The following is a 13,640-nucleotide window of genomic DNA, read 5'->3' on the forward strand; positions in this document are numbered from 1 at the left end:
CTTTATTGTGGCTTTTCCTCGCTGTGTGTGGGTTTGTACAGGTGGCTTGTCAAGGTTTCCTGGTTAGGGAAGCTTGTGTCGGTGTTCTGATGGGTGGAGCTGTATTTCTTCTCTTTGTTCAGTCGCGCTGTGGGGAGGGAGGGAGGGATGCTGCAAACAAATAACACTGGCGTGCGCTCACAGTGCCTCAGCCACACTGGGTCTACCCCCGCTCACGGCGCGTGTATCCTCCCTGCCCACACTGCTCGGGCTCTAGGTTGTTCCGCCGGGAACAATCTGAGGCTGGCCCTGGGTTGCATGTACCTCCCAGGTCCAAGCCGCTCAGGTTCAGGCACTCGGGTAGTCCTCAGAGGCGCAGACTCAGTTGGGCCTGAGTTTTGTGCTCTTCCCAGGTCCGAGCAGCTCAAGTGATGAGGTGTTTGGTGAGCACCAATGCTGCGACTTATCGCCTCCCCGCCACTCGGTTACCTGGGTGTAAAACCGGTGCACCTTCTCAGGCAGATGTTAACCGTCCAGACCCCCAAAAAGTTTTAGTTAGCAAAGAAGCCTGCTTACAGTTTTATAGATAATGTCTCTCTGGGGCTGCGATTGCCCCCTTCCGGCTCTGGCTGCCTGTCACCGGAGGGGGAAGGTCTGCAGCCGGCTATCTCTGTTCAATCTTTGTTCCGTGCGCGGGCCTGGCGGTCTTAGGTTAGGGCTGGCTTTTTGCGTGGTAGATATCCCACAGTCTGGTTTGCTAGCCTAAATTATTTCGCTCAGATAGTGCTCAGGGTATTCAGGCCAGATTCTTACTCTAAGCGATGCAGCCCGCGCTGCGCCTCCCTGCCCAGCCCCCGCTTGCTCAGCAGTGCACTCTTAATCTCTGTTATTTATCATTAAAGATCGTATTTAAGCTACTTTCAAAATGTGTTTTCCCTGTTTCCACTTACACAAAATGTCCCCTTGGATCAGAACTCTGGAACACTCTTCTAGTCTAACTCTTAATTAGGTCTCACCCTGCTGGCTCCGACAGTAAAGAATCTATCTGCTGCAATTCAGAAGACCTGGGTTTGATCCCTGGGTCGGGAAGATCCCTGGAGGATGAAATGGCAACCCACTTCAGTATTCTTGCCTGGAGAATCCCATGGACAGAGGAGCCTGGTAGGCTACAGTCCATGGGATCATAAAGAGTCAGACACCTCTGAGTGACTAACATTTTCATTTCCATGTCCAATAGGTCTCAGAAATGGCATTGAAATGGGTCCTCCACCTGTCCCTGGACCCTTCTTGGACTCTACCATCAGCCTTTCTCTATAAGTATGCTATCTTCAATATAAAATTTAAGTCTTGTAGCTGAGTGGATGCAGATTTAACTCATGCTTAGCTTTTCAGCTCCTCCTCCTCATGTCAGTCCCTACCCAACCTCACTTTTCTCATTTGCGTATGTGTCAGTCTGGATCCCAGCCTCGTTTGAAGGCCAGAAATATGTTTCCTTCATCTTGAGGAGGCCTCCAGCATTGTCTAGTGCAATCCTTGGCCAACAATAAATCCAAATACATGTTTTAAAATAAATTAATACACTAAGCTTCTCTGAAGAAAAAATAAATATTCATATTTCCTCCTTAGGAGCTGGATATGACCGGCAATGACAGTGAGACTCTGGGGTTTGGATGGATATGAAGTGTGAAATGGTCAACAGAGGAATGGGGTTACAAAAGACACTGTTGCCAAAAACTGGATAGTTGTTAATACGGGCCCAGTCTTTCCCAGAAGCACCTCTGGGAACCTGGGGATTGCAGACTATTAAGCCTCACCTCAGTATCAGGACAACAGATGAAGAGTTAAAGAAAGACAGAATAGAACAACACAGATAAGGTGGATGTGACACTAGGTCTCAGCATGGCTTTCCCTGGGGAGCCTAGCCAAGCTGAGTTCTTTGATAAGGAGAACGAAGGAACAGACTGTTTAACAAGGTTGTACAAGGATCAGATTTGCTCATGTTTTCAGCCAGTTTTGGGTGGGGAGTAGAATGCAGACACTCTAGGAAGAAGAGACAGAAGAATTTGCATGGGATACCACCTGGATTCAAACATCTTTTTAGCAGCAAACAAATGTGATTAACCTGGCCAGCACAGCAGTAAGCTGGAAAGTCCCAAGGAGACACTTCCAGGCAGGTTTTCTATAGTGTGTGTTTCTGTTGGTGAATCCTACATTCCTACTGATTGCATTTTTAAAAAAAATCAGATATAGATTATTTTGAAATAGGAACAAATAGTCCAATGAAATATATCTGTTGATCATATTATACCCACATATTATGAGCTAGAGTTATTATACCTAAACGCCTGTTGGCTTACCAGAATCAAAAACACCTACATCCAAAAAAAAAAAAAAAACCACCTACATCCAACGCTGTGACACTAAATTATAGACTCTGCCAAATCCACTCCCCTGGCTATGCTTCCTGTTTCTGAAATAAAGAGCACCACCATTCTCCCAGTCACACCAGTGTGAAACATAGGAGCCATCCTTAACTTTCTCTAGCCAGTTCTATCCCAATTAACATCCTCCTTCTCCATCCCCATTACCACTGCCCTGGATAGGACTTCATCAGGTCTCATTAGATTAAATGGTCTCACGAGATTAAACTGATAGCTTCCAACTGCTTCTTCTGCTTCCTGATATTTCCCGTTAATTTCCCTTTATATACTTCTTCCAGATCCATCTTCAAAAAGCACATCTGTCATTGTGTCACAACACATGCCTCAAAACCTTCAAAATCTCTTCATTGTCTTAACAAAATTTAAGCTTTGTAACCTGGAATTCAAGAATGGCATAATTTGGGCCCAATATATCTTTTAAATATTTTGTTATTCCCCTGTATTTTCATTTTCCTTAAAATATATTTAACTTTAATTAAAATAATATCTACTATTTATTGACTAAAGCCCTGGTTTCCCCCACCCGCTTCAATCACTCTATGAGATGAGATGCCTTATGATGATCCCCACGGGACACACGAGGAAAATGAAACCGGAACAGATAAAATAACCTGCTAAATGCTGTCTGAGTGGTAGGTGGCAGAGCCAGGTCACTACCTCCAAAGCCCATGTTTGAGGCTCTGCCTGTCCCTCATAGAAATTTCCCTTTTCTGGGAGCACCTGCACTGCCCCCTCTTCCTCATGAAGGTGAAACGTTTATATTCCTCTTGCTTGAAGCTGTTAATTCCTGAAAGTTTTTTGTTGCACAACCTGGAACTAGGAGTTTTTTTAACTCCAATTTTCTATAAAAGATTTGACTTGTGAGAACAGAGCACTCCTAGTGATTGTTTTGTCATTTATTTCTAATTTTGTTTTATCTGTATTGGGAGTTGTTCTTGCAGGGTGGAACTGTTTTCCCTTCTCTTTTGCTAAGCAATAAAGGAAGAATTGGAAAAATAACATGTATTCACTTAAGGTAAAGCAGGTTGGTATATGAAATCTCATCTGAATCACCCCTTCTCCAAGGCCTGGTTTTTGCACAGAATTGAGAAGCATGTGAAGAGCTGGAAGAGTTGGGTAGAAAGCACAGTCTGAAGGCACAGAGGTAAGAAGATGTAATGCTGTAAGTTCTGAAGATTCTCAGAAGATTCATGACCTGCTAATGGTAAAGCTAAATTAGTGCTCTTGACAAAACTATTAAGTAATATATTAGCTGATTATTTTCATAAGTCCAATTCTAGCACCTCCAGGCACACTGGCCATATTTTTAAAACAAATAGATAATTCTCTAACTTTTCTTTGCAGACTACCACACTGACATAAAAATGCTTATGTAGATTTTTGAATGAATACGAGTCTCATTAAAATTTGCACAGGATCCACAATGTTGTATTAGATTCTTTTTTTCTGTATGTATTTCTTCAAATTTTATAAAGTAAAACATTTTCATAGTACTTTGCAGTTTACAAAGAACATTGACATTATCTTATTTGATCTTTGGTTTTTCTTTGAAAGGTAAATAGAATAATTGTAGGTAAGGAAGTGTAACTCAGACAGGGGAGGTGACTTATTATGTAACAGGGATAATGCATGGAAAAGAAAGGATTTGAACCTTGGTACTTAATTCCAAATTCCAAGCTCTTTCCAAGCACCTTCTAGGCATCTGGCACTTGACGGGTCAAGAGGAACAAAATGTTGAATGAGAGCATGAGAAACTTAGAGTATAGTGGAAGGATGGACAGCGAAGCCAGTATAAAGCAATCTGAGGAGATACACATATGGTGTATGGAAGCTCTGAGGAAAGGTTCATGTATCGGCCAAGGGGTTTGTGAGGGACTGGTGAGCTGAGTCTTAAAGAATGAGTGGGATTCAGCCAAATAAAGGACCAGCAAAAAATGATGAGAAATTCCATGTAAGGGAAGAACACGAGCAAAGACACTGAGGCCTGTATGGTTGGAGGGTGTCAGGTGTGGACACTGTGCAGTTGATTGTTGCTGAAGCAGAAAGGATCAGGCAGAAAGCTCTGATCAGTGAGGCCAAAGACACCTGTGGGTGTTAGATCATGGATGTCCTTTTATGGGAAGAGCCTGAATATGTTTCTATAGATACTGGAGAATTATTTAAATGCTTTAAGCATGGGCTCAACCTGGTCAGATTTATATTTCATTAGATCGTATTGACTATGATATTAGGATATTTGTTGTTGTTGTTTAGTACTTAAGACATGTTTGACTCTTTGTGACTCCATGGGCTGTAGCCCATCAGGCTCCTCTGTCCATGAGATTTCCCAGGCAAGAATATTGGAGTGGTTTGCCATTTCCTTCTCTAGGGGATCTTTCCAACCCAGGGATTGAACCCTCATTTCCTGCACTGGCAGGCAGATTCTTTACCACTGAGCCACAAGGCAAACCAGTATGAGAATATACTGGCAGTGAATAGGAATGGAAGCAGGAAGCCCTGTATGAAGGTCACTGCAACAGTCCAGGAGACAGAGAGAGGAAGACTGACTTAATTTGGCAGGATGTAACCACGGATACCATGTGGCTGGCAAAGGAGAAAGAGAAGTTGAGGGAGACTTATAGGTACTGATAGAAGTCATGCAGGTAGAAGAGCTCTCTTAGGGAAAGTGTGAAACAGTGGGCAACTCTGGTGACTTCCAATAAGTGTAAGGAAGAGAAACCTACAAAGAAACAGATAAAATTGCCAGATACTATGAAAATCAGAAGAATGATACAAGGAAATTCAGAGTTTCAAGAAGGAAAAATAATGATTAACAATACCAAATATGGGAAAGAGGTTCAGTGAGCTGAGAACTGAAAAACATCTACTGGAATCATACAATTAGGAAGTTATCTTTGATGCCAGTGGCAGCTGTTTCAGGAGAACAATTGGACAAGAAGTCAGGCTACAGCAGGTTGAAGAATGAATGAGAGATGGGAAACTGGAGGCAGTGAGTGTAGGCAACTCTTTTGAGACATTTGGATAAGATGCTACCCAGTTAGAGGTGAACATGGGGTAAAGGCATTTATGTTTTGGTGAGGTTTTTCGGTTTGGTCTGGTTTTTAGAATAGAAAAAAACGACTGTATCCTAAAGAAGAAGATTTCACAGAAGGAATGCGAAGTGATAACTAGCAGAAAAATGTATACAAGGAGGAAGTGGCATTAAGGATACATCTCTGAGGCTGAGGAAAGAAGAGGCAATGAATGGTAAGCTATTGAAAGTTGAGAAAAATCATATTGAAGGGATTGTTCTCTCAGTGGCGTAAGAGACATGAGATTCTGTTAGCAATGTGGGGTGTGGGGCATTGTGAATGGAATTCAAGGACAGTGGTAAATATTCAGAGTTACTGAGAAGGAAGGGTGAGTAATTGAGGACTCCAAAGAGGAAAAAGCAGAAATAAAGTTTGGGAGAGAGCCAAATGACAAGGAGAAAATGGAGGGACCGCCAGTCTCCTTCACCTCTAGGAGGTGAAGGCATGAGGCTATTAGAAGGGAATTGAAGACCTCAAAGGGGAACCTCTTCTAGGAGATGGTCCAGGAGTCTGACTGAAGCTGAGGTAAGGTGATGGTCTCTGGAAGTGGGAGTTCCTGAATTATGAGACAAGGGTGTTGAAGGCTGCAATTCTTGCAAATGAAATCTCCCAGGATGGCGACGTCAGGAGGTGAGATGGTGAGAAAGATCATGAATCTGGTGCCAAAAGTCTTTAATAAATGAACAACAGTGACTGGAGGCTAGTAGAGGACAGTGATACAGAAGAGACCGTATCACCGGGAAATCTCATGAACAATTCCTGGAAATAAAAATAGAACCTGGGTAAGAAAATAAAGTCTAACCTTTTTTTCCTTTGTGCTTAGCCTAGTTTCCCTTGCTCATAGGGTGCTCCATGCAGAGGCCTCACACCTGGCGCTTCAGACTAGAGTTCCTAGTGTGAAAGGGCTGCCTGACATGTCAGCTTGGGCTGCAAGCAGAGACCCTGTTCACGATGCTCAATTCAAGATGGTGGCAGCGGGCCGTGTGCAGAGACGCTGCACTGGGCCCTGCGCTCTGGAGCGTGAGCCGCACAGCTGCACCTGCCCCGGTGGACCCGGCCCCCGCCTGCTGAAAGAACCTGATAAGGCAACCTCCGGGATCTAATGCCTGATGATCCGGGGTGGAACCGATGTAATAATAATAGAAATAAAGTGCACAATAAGTGTAGTATGCTGGAATTATCCCAAAACTTTCCCCTACCATCCCGGTTCATGGAAAGAACTGTCTTCCAGGAAACCAGTCCCTAGTGCCAAAAAGGTTGGGGACTGCTGCTCAAGAGCACCAGCTCATACCTCTCCATTCTTTTGTCAAAGGATAAAATGTTTCTTTGTCTCTTAACCAAATTCAGTCTCCTTCTGTTGGCTTGAGCAACACCAGGCAGGAAGACTTTTATTGGAGCTCAGCTGGAAAGGGCTGGTAACAATAGTGGATTCTGTAGCCAAATAGAATGAAACAAAATAAATTGCAGTTTTCCCTACAGTGAAAGTGTAATGTCTATTACACTGAAAACCATCCAGGAGTATGTCAAGCCCCTTATCAGTGTCATGGGGCATGAAAAATGGAAGAGTGAGTAGTTTCCCCTGGGGAAGTCCACAGAGGGCAGTCCAGGTCTCAGCAGATGAGGGAGGTGGATGGTGAGCGGTCCATCGTGAAGTAGGGACCCAGGGCACAGAGGAGAGAAGTGGGACTCAATAGCGAAAGATGGGATCATTCAAGAAATAAGCAGGATACCTACAGGAGAAAAGGAGGGTCAGGGATAGCCTTTCATTCTGTGATAGAGAACTGTAGAGATGAGAAGCTTGTTAGAAGATATTCCCCCACCCTACATCCGATCAAATATTCTAACTGTGGCCCAGACTGGGCCAGCGTCTCAGGTAATATCCACTTGGTCTCAAAGAGACCATGAGGGCTACTGAAGGTTTACAAACAGACTTCCAGAGCCTTCCTCTTGTCTCCTAATACAAAAAAATAAAGTATTCTTATCCCACATTAATTTTTTATCCAGAATAAATTTTGCAATTAAAAAAATCAACTCTCAATCTTTTTAAATATGTTAAGTTAAAATGTGCAAAACAACTATTTTCTCCTTCCTTTAAAGAGAAACAGAGAAACCTTTAAATTTGCTTTTTCATATTTCATAGGAGAAAAAAAATGGAGCAAATGATGTGATTGAAGCCAAGGTTGTCTATAAAGTGTGAAAGCACTTCCTTTCCTTCTTAGAAGCCAGGGCTAACTCTAGGAGGGAGAGGAAATTAGCATGAAAGTTTTACTTAAGTTACAAGATGGGTGAGGGCCTTGCCTGAAGATGGTATCTCCCTGTCTCCTGTGACAGACAATGAATGGCTTTCAAAACCAAGGTCATTCTCTTTATTATGTAAATAGTTTCTGAGAAACTCACAGTCTGTTCTATTGGAGTAAGTGTGATGGTGCTGAAAGCAGGCTGACCCTGGAGTTTAGAGGGTCCGCTGGGTCTGTCCTCAATCTGCTACCTATGCATTGTGTAACTTTCAGTGAGATCCTGTTTCCCATTAAAAAAAAAAAAAATCAGAATCTATGCCATAGAATTTCTATGAGGATTCAATGAAATGATGATGGGAAAATTGCTCTGTAAGATGGAAAGCACCAGATGCATATTTGTCTATACTAAGGTGGGCTAGAACTGATGCTTCTGCATCCACTGTCTAACTCTTGGCCAAAGGAGTGGGCAGAATGCAGTCAGGCAGAAACTTTGGGCAGGCAGTGTCCTGAATGCTTCTCAAATGACACTGATGGAAACACTTCCTTTATCTGTCCATAATTGACCTCATTCATCCATTTTAAAAAATTTCAGAATAAGCGTAAATAAATACATAATTGTTACAATTTTCTTCACAATCTAGTCAAGAAACAATAAAGCTTTTTGTTTATCATAGCGAAGTCTCACACACATAATTCAACGGTCATCAAAGTTGTTTCTGCCAGAAATACATACCTATATAACATATATGTATTTATATGCACATATATATGTATATACACAGATGTGTTGTGCTTAGTCCCTCAGTCATGTCCAACTCTCAGTGACCCGATGGACTGTAGCCCGCCAGGCTCCTCTGTCCATGGGATTCTCCAGGCAAGAATACTGGACTGGGTTGCCATTTCCTTCTCCAATATACACATATACATACATAAATATATACATATGCTGCTGCTGCTGCTGCTAAGTTGCTTCAGTCATGTCCGACTCTGTGCAACCACATAGACGGCAGCCCACTAGGCTCCTCCGTCCCTGGGATTCTCCAGGCAAGAACAATGGAGTGGGTTGCCATTTCCTTCTCCAATATACACAGATACATACATAAATATATACATATGCTGCTGCTGCTGCTAAGTCGCTTCAGTCATGTCCGACTCTGTGCAACCACATAGACGGCAGCCCACCAGGCTCCTCCGTCCATAGGATTCTCCAGGCAAGAACACTGGAGTGGGTTGCCATTTCCTTCTCCAATGCATGAAAGTGAAAAGTGAAAGCAAAGTCGCTCAGTCTTGCCCGACTCTTAGTGACCCCATGGACTGCAGCCTACCAGGCTTCTCCATCCATGGGATTTTCCAGGCAAGAGTACTGGAGTGGGTTGCCATTGCCTTCTCCAATATACATATGCATACAAATAAATAATTACAATATATACAACTGTATATTATAATTTCTGATACTAAATTCCTGCAGTATACCTCCATCTGGATGCCCACCAGTTCCTCAAACTCAAAGCCCAAAGTGGAGAATGAAAGTTAGTGGTTAAAACAATGTACTGTTTCTCACAAATCCGTGGCCTGTCTGGCCTGTCTGTCTGGCCTGTCACAACTCTTCTTGCCTGGGATTATTGGTGTGGCCACACTCAGCTGGCAGACCTGCAGCGGGCTGGGCTCAGCAGGTGCTGTTGACTGGAGGGCTCCGTTTCCCCCCACAGGGCTTTGGCCTTTCTGATGTGTCTCAAGACACAAGAAGAAGAAGCATGGCAAGAGGATGAAAATGGAAGCTGCACGACCTCTGAAAGCCTAGACTCTGAAGCCATACAGCGTCACTGCAGCTGCATTCTACAGGTCAAAGGAAGTCATGGGGCCAGCCCAGATCCAAAAGAAAGGAAACAGGCTCCAACTGATGAAAGAAGCAGCAACTGTCATTGCAAAAAGCAGGCAAGATGGGCAATGTTGCAGTCATCTTCGGAAATAATTTGCCACATCTGATTCCAGCCATCTTCCTTTTTTGCTTCCTTCCTGTTCATTAAACTTACAATTACTAAGCACCTGCTATGAGCCAAGCAGGTGCTTGGTCCTCTTCTGGGTACCAGGGACACACTCATGAAGGAGACACATGAGAGCCCTGGAACTTAAATTCTAGTGGAACTACGCAAATAGATGACGGAACTCGTCTTAGCTAAGAACAAAAAGTGGGGAGAATAAGGACTGAGGTAGGAGATGAGCAGGGCAGAGAGACTACCTTAGACTGGCCATCAAAGGAGCCCCTCAAAAGAGAGGACATTTGGCTAAAATTGGGGACAGAAACCCACAAGTGCAAAAGCCCTAAGGTGGGAGCAGATTTGGCCATAGCAGTAGCATAGTGAGCTGGGAGAGAAAGGCAAAGCATTTTTTCTATACTAGTCACAGACAAAACTGGGTAACAAACTTGCAAGCCAGTTTACAATGTCATTCTAAACTCACTTTCTCTCATCCCCAAATTCACTGGAGCCCAAGTACGAGTGTTTCTTCTAAAACCTCTCAGGTCTACTACCACACTTTGTCTTTCTCACCAGGATCCAGAATTCACTCTCTTGTCTGCCTCTGCTTTCTTCCCACTTCAATCCAGTTTTCAAAAAGATGCCTGAATGATCACCTGAAGACATAGCTCAGCTACAGCTGAAAAGCCCTCAGTGGCTCCCTGTTGCCATTGGATGAAGTCCAAACTTCTCTTCTCTTTGGAAGCCTACATGATCTGGCCCCCTGTTTTCTTTTGGAGCCTATCTCTCCACTCTGCGTCTGGACTCTGTTGTGAGAGGGCCCTTCCTTTGAGGTTAAACTATTATTCCTCAAGTGAAATGAGAACTGAATCCATAATCTACCATTAATCTTTCAGCATGCATTAGGAAAGCAGATGTTTCTAAAGCCAGCTCTTCTAGATAGCAGAAAATTGGACTAGAGAGGAATCAAAATGAAGAGGGAGGAGGGAAGAGATGGGCTCAGAGACAGAAGGAAGGATCAAGTCTAAACCTGAAGTGAGTAACTCTTGGGGACAAGTCAAGTACATGAAGAATGGGGGTGAAGGAAAGATCTAGAGCCATTGACAGAAAGTGGAATGGTAATTCATGTACCATGTATCATGCACAATTCACGGAAGGCCAGAGCTGGAAATTACTTTGGAGGTCATCAAGTCCCATCCTTCATCACACAGGGGAGGGTGACCATCCCAGAAAGGGGAAGTGCATTGCACATGGTCCCAAAACTCGCCCATAGGAGATCCAGCCTGGCCCTCAGCCCCCAGACTCCTAGGCTGTGTTGCCTCATCTCTCTTCCCTTTAATCCATCCTCCCACCCTCTCCAGGGTGGAATGACCTCATGGAGTCAGGCCCAGAAACAAGGAGCCTCATGTTGCTGTAGAATGTAACAAAAAGCCAAGCGGGGGAGGGTTTTTTCTGGCCATCAGGGTTGTACTCTCCCTGGCATACAATGGAAGCAACCAGGTCCAAAGCGTCTGGGTCAGAGACAGAGGCTCCTTATCTTCAGCTGTGCTGATGTGACACATTAAGAAGCTGACAGGAGAACAACCAAGTCCATTTATTTGACTGCCATGATAAGTGAACTGGATCAGCTGTGCAGCTGCGCCAAGGAACTGCTTGGAAAGATGTCACTAGGGTGACCAAGAGAAAAAAAAAAAATCACCCTGGCAGCCAACATAGTGGCCTCTTACAGCCAAAAATAGCCATAGCATCATAATCTTTCTAAAGAGGTTTCACATCCATTAAATTAAATTCTCCACCCAACATGTCTGTGGGGTAGGTACTATTTTCACTATTTAAGGATGCAGAAATGAGAAGCAGAGGGCACACTCAAGGTCACATGAGCTCATAAGTAGAAGAGTTGGAATTTGGGCACAGGTCTCATGATTGCAAATCCACATGACAAATATGATTGCGCCTTAAAAAGGAAGGAAATTCTGACACAGGTTACAACATGGATGAAACTTGAAGACACAGACATAAAAGGACAAAAATATTGTATGATCAGACTTATACAAGTTACCTTAAGCAGTCATATTCATAGACAGAAAGGAACATGGTGGCTGCCAGGGGCCGGGAGGAGGAGAAGGGTAACAATTGTTTGAGGGGTACAGAGTTTCAGACGGGAATAGGAAGAATTCCCAGGGATGAACCATGGTTAAAACAATAAATTTTATGTTATGTATACTTTACCACAATAAAAAACAAAATTAAAAATATTTTTAAAAATCTATATAAATGCAGTAATACATGTTTTCTAATAATTCTATTTCTAAATTATAGTTTGTAGAATGCTGGAACTGAAAGAAGGCCTTACTTTATAGAAGAGGAGACTGAGGCCCAAAGAGGAACACTGACGAATGTGGGTCAGTCAGGAGGTGAGGAGCCTCCGAGCTCTCCCAGTGCTTTCTGGCCCTGGTCCTCTCTGCCTGTTCCCAAACCTCCAAGGCTAGTGTCTCCATCAGACATTTGGGCTGACATATCACAATACCACAGACTGAGGGGTTTAAACAACAAAAATGTCTTTTCTCACAGTTCTGGAGGCTGGAAGTCCAAGATCAACAAGCTGCCCAATTCAGTTCCTGGTAAAAAATCTCTTCCTGGCTTGCTGATGGCCGTCTTCTAGCTATATCCTCACATGGCAGAGAGAGAGCTCTTTCCTCCTGTTTCTAGAAGGCCATCAATCCTATCAGCTCAGAGCCCACTCCTATGACTTCATTTAACCTTAACTACCTTCTAAAAGCCCTGCTAAATATTCAGTCACTCAGGGAGAGAGGGGTTAAGGGTTCAATATGTGGATTTTTGAGGTATATGATTCAGACCACAACAGCTGGACACCTTATACCAGGCACTTACCACGTGCCAGGCCTTGTGCTTTTCTGAGAGCCTCCGTTCATCCACCTAGTCTCTTACTGATGGAGGGCCTTGGGCTCAATCCTGGATCTCTTCTTTGCCTACATCCATTCCCTAAAATGACCGAGGTCAGTTCCCCAGACTTCTCACAGCTCTATCTTCAGTCCTGATCTCTCCTCTGACCTCAATGTTTCTTTATTTGAAGATGCTAAAGCGTCTCAGATTTAATATATCTAAAACTAAACTCTTTATTGCTTCCCTGGTGGCTTAGTGGTAAAGAATCTGCCTGCCAGTGCAGAAGATGCAGGTTTGATCCCTGGGTCAGGAAGATCTCCTAGAGAAGAAAATTGCAACCTACTCCAGTATTCTTGCCTGGGAAATCCCATGGATAGAGGAGCCTGGCTGGCTACAGTCCATGAAGTCCCAAAAAAAGAGTTGGACACAATTAGCAACTAAACAACAACAACAACAAACTCTTCCTTGCTGTCCCCCAAACTTATCCCTAGTTTGGTTTTCCCCATTTAAGTAACTTTATTCCACTTGCTGGAAGTCATACTTTAATGTCTCTCTTTCCACTCTAGGAAACCCATTTGCAAATCCTGTGAGCTCTGCATTAAATTATTATTTTTCAATTCTAATTCTGGGTATTTATCTGAAGAAAATGGGAACATTAATTTAAAAAGATGTATATACCCCTATGTTCATTGGAGCTTTATTTACAATTGCAATAATATGTAAGCAAACTAAGCATCCATTGATTGATGAATGGATAAAGAACATACTCCTCAGGCATACAAAAGAATAAATCTTGCCATTTGCAACAACATGGATGGACCTTCCGGAGAAGGCGATGGCACCCCACTCCAGTACTCTTGCCTGGAAAATCCCATGGATGGAGGAGCCTGGTGGGCTGCAGTCCATGGGGTTGCTAAGTGTCGGACATGACTGAGCAACTTCACTTTCACTTTTCACGTTCATGCATTGGAGAAGGAAATGGCAACCCACTCCAGTGTTCTTGCCTGGGACGGGGGGTCCTGGTGGGCTACT

Source organism: Bos javanicus, chromosome 8, assembly GCF_032452875.1.
Source record: "Bos javanicus breed banteng chromosome 8, ARS-OSU_banteng_1.0, whole genome shotgun sequence".
Classification (NCBI taxonomy): Eukaryota; Metazoa; Chordata; class Mammalia; order Artiodactyla; family Bovidae; genus Bos; species Bos javanicus.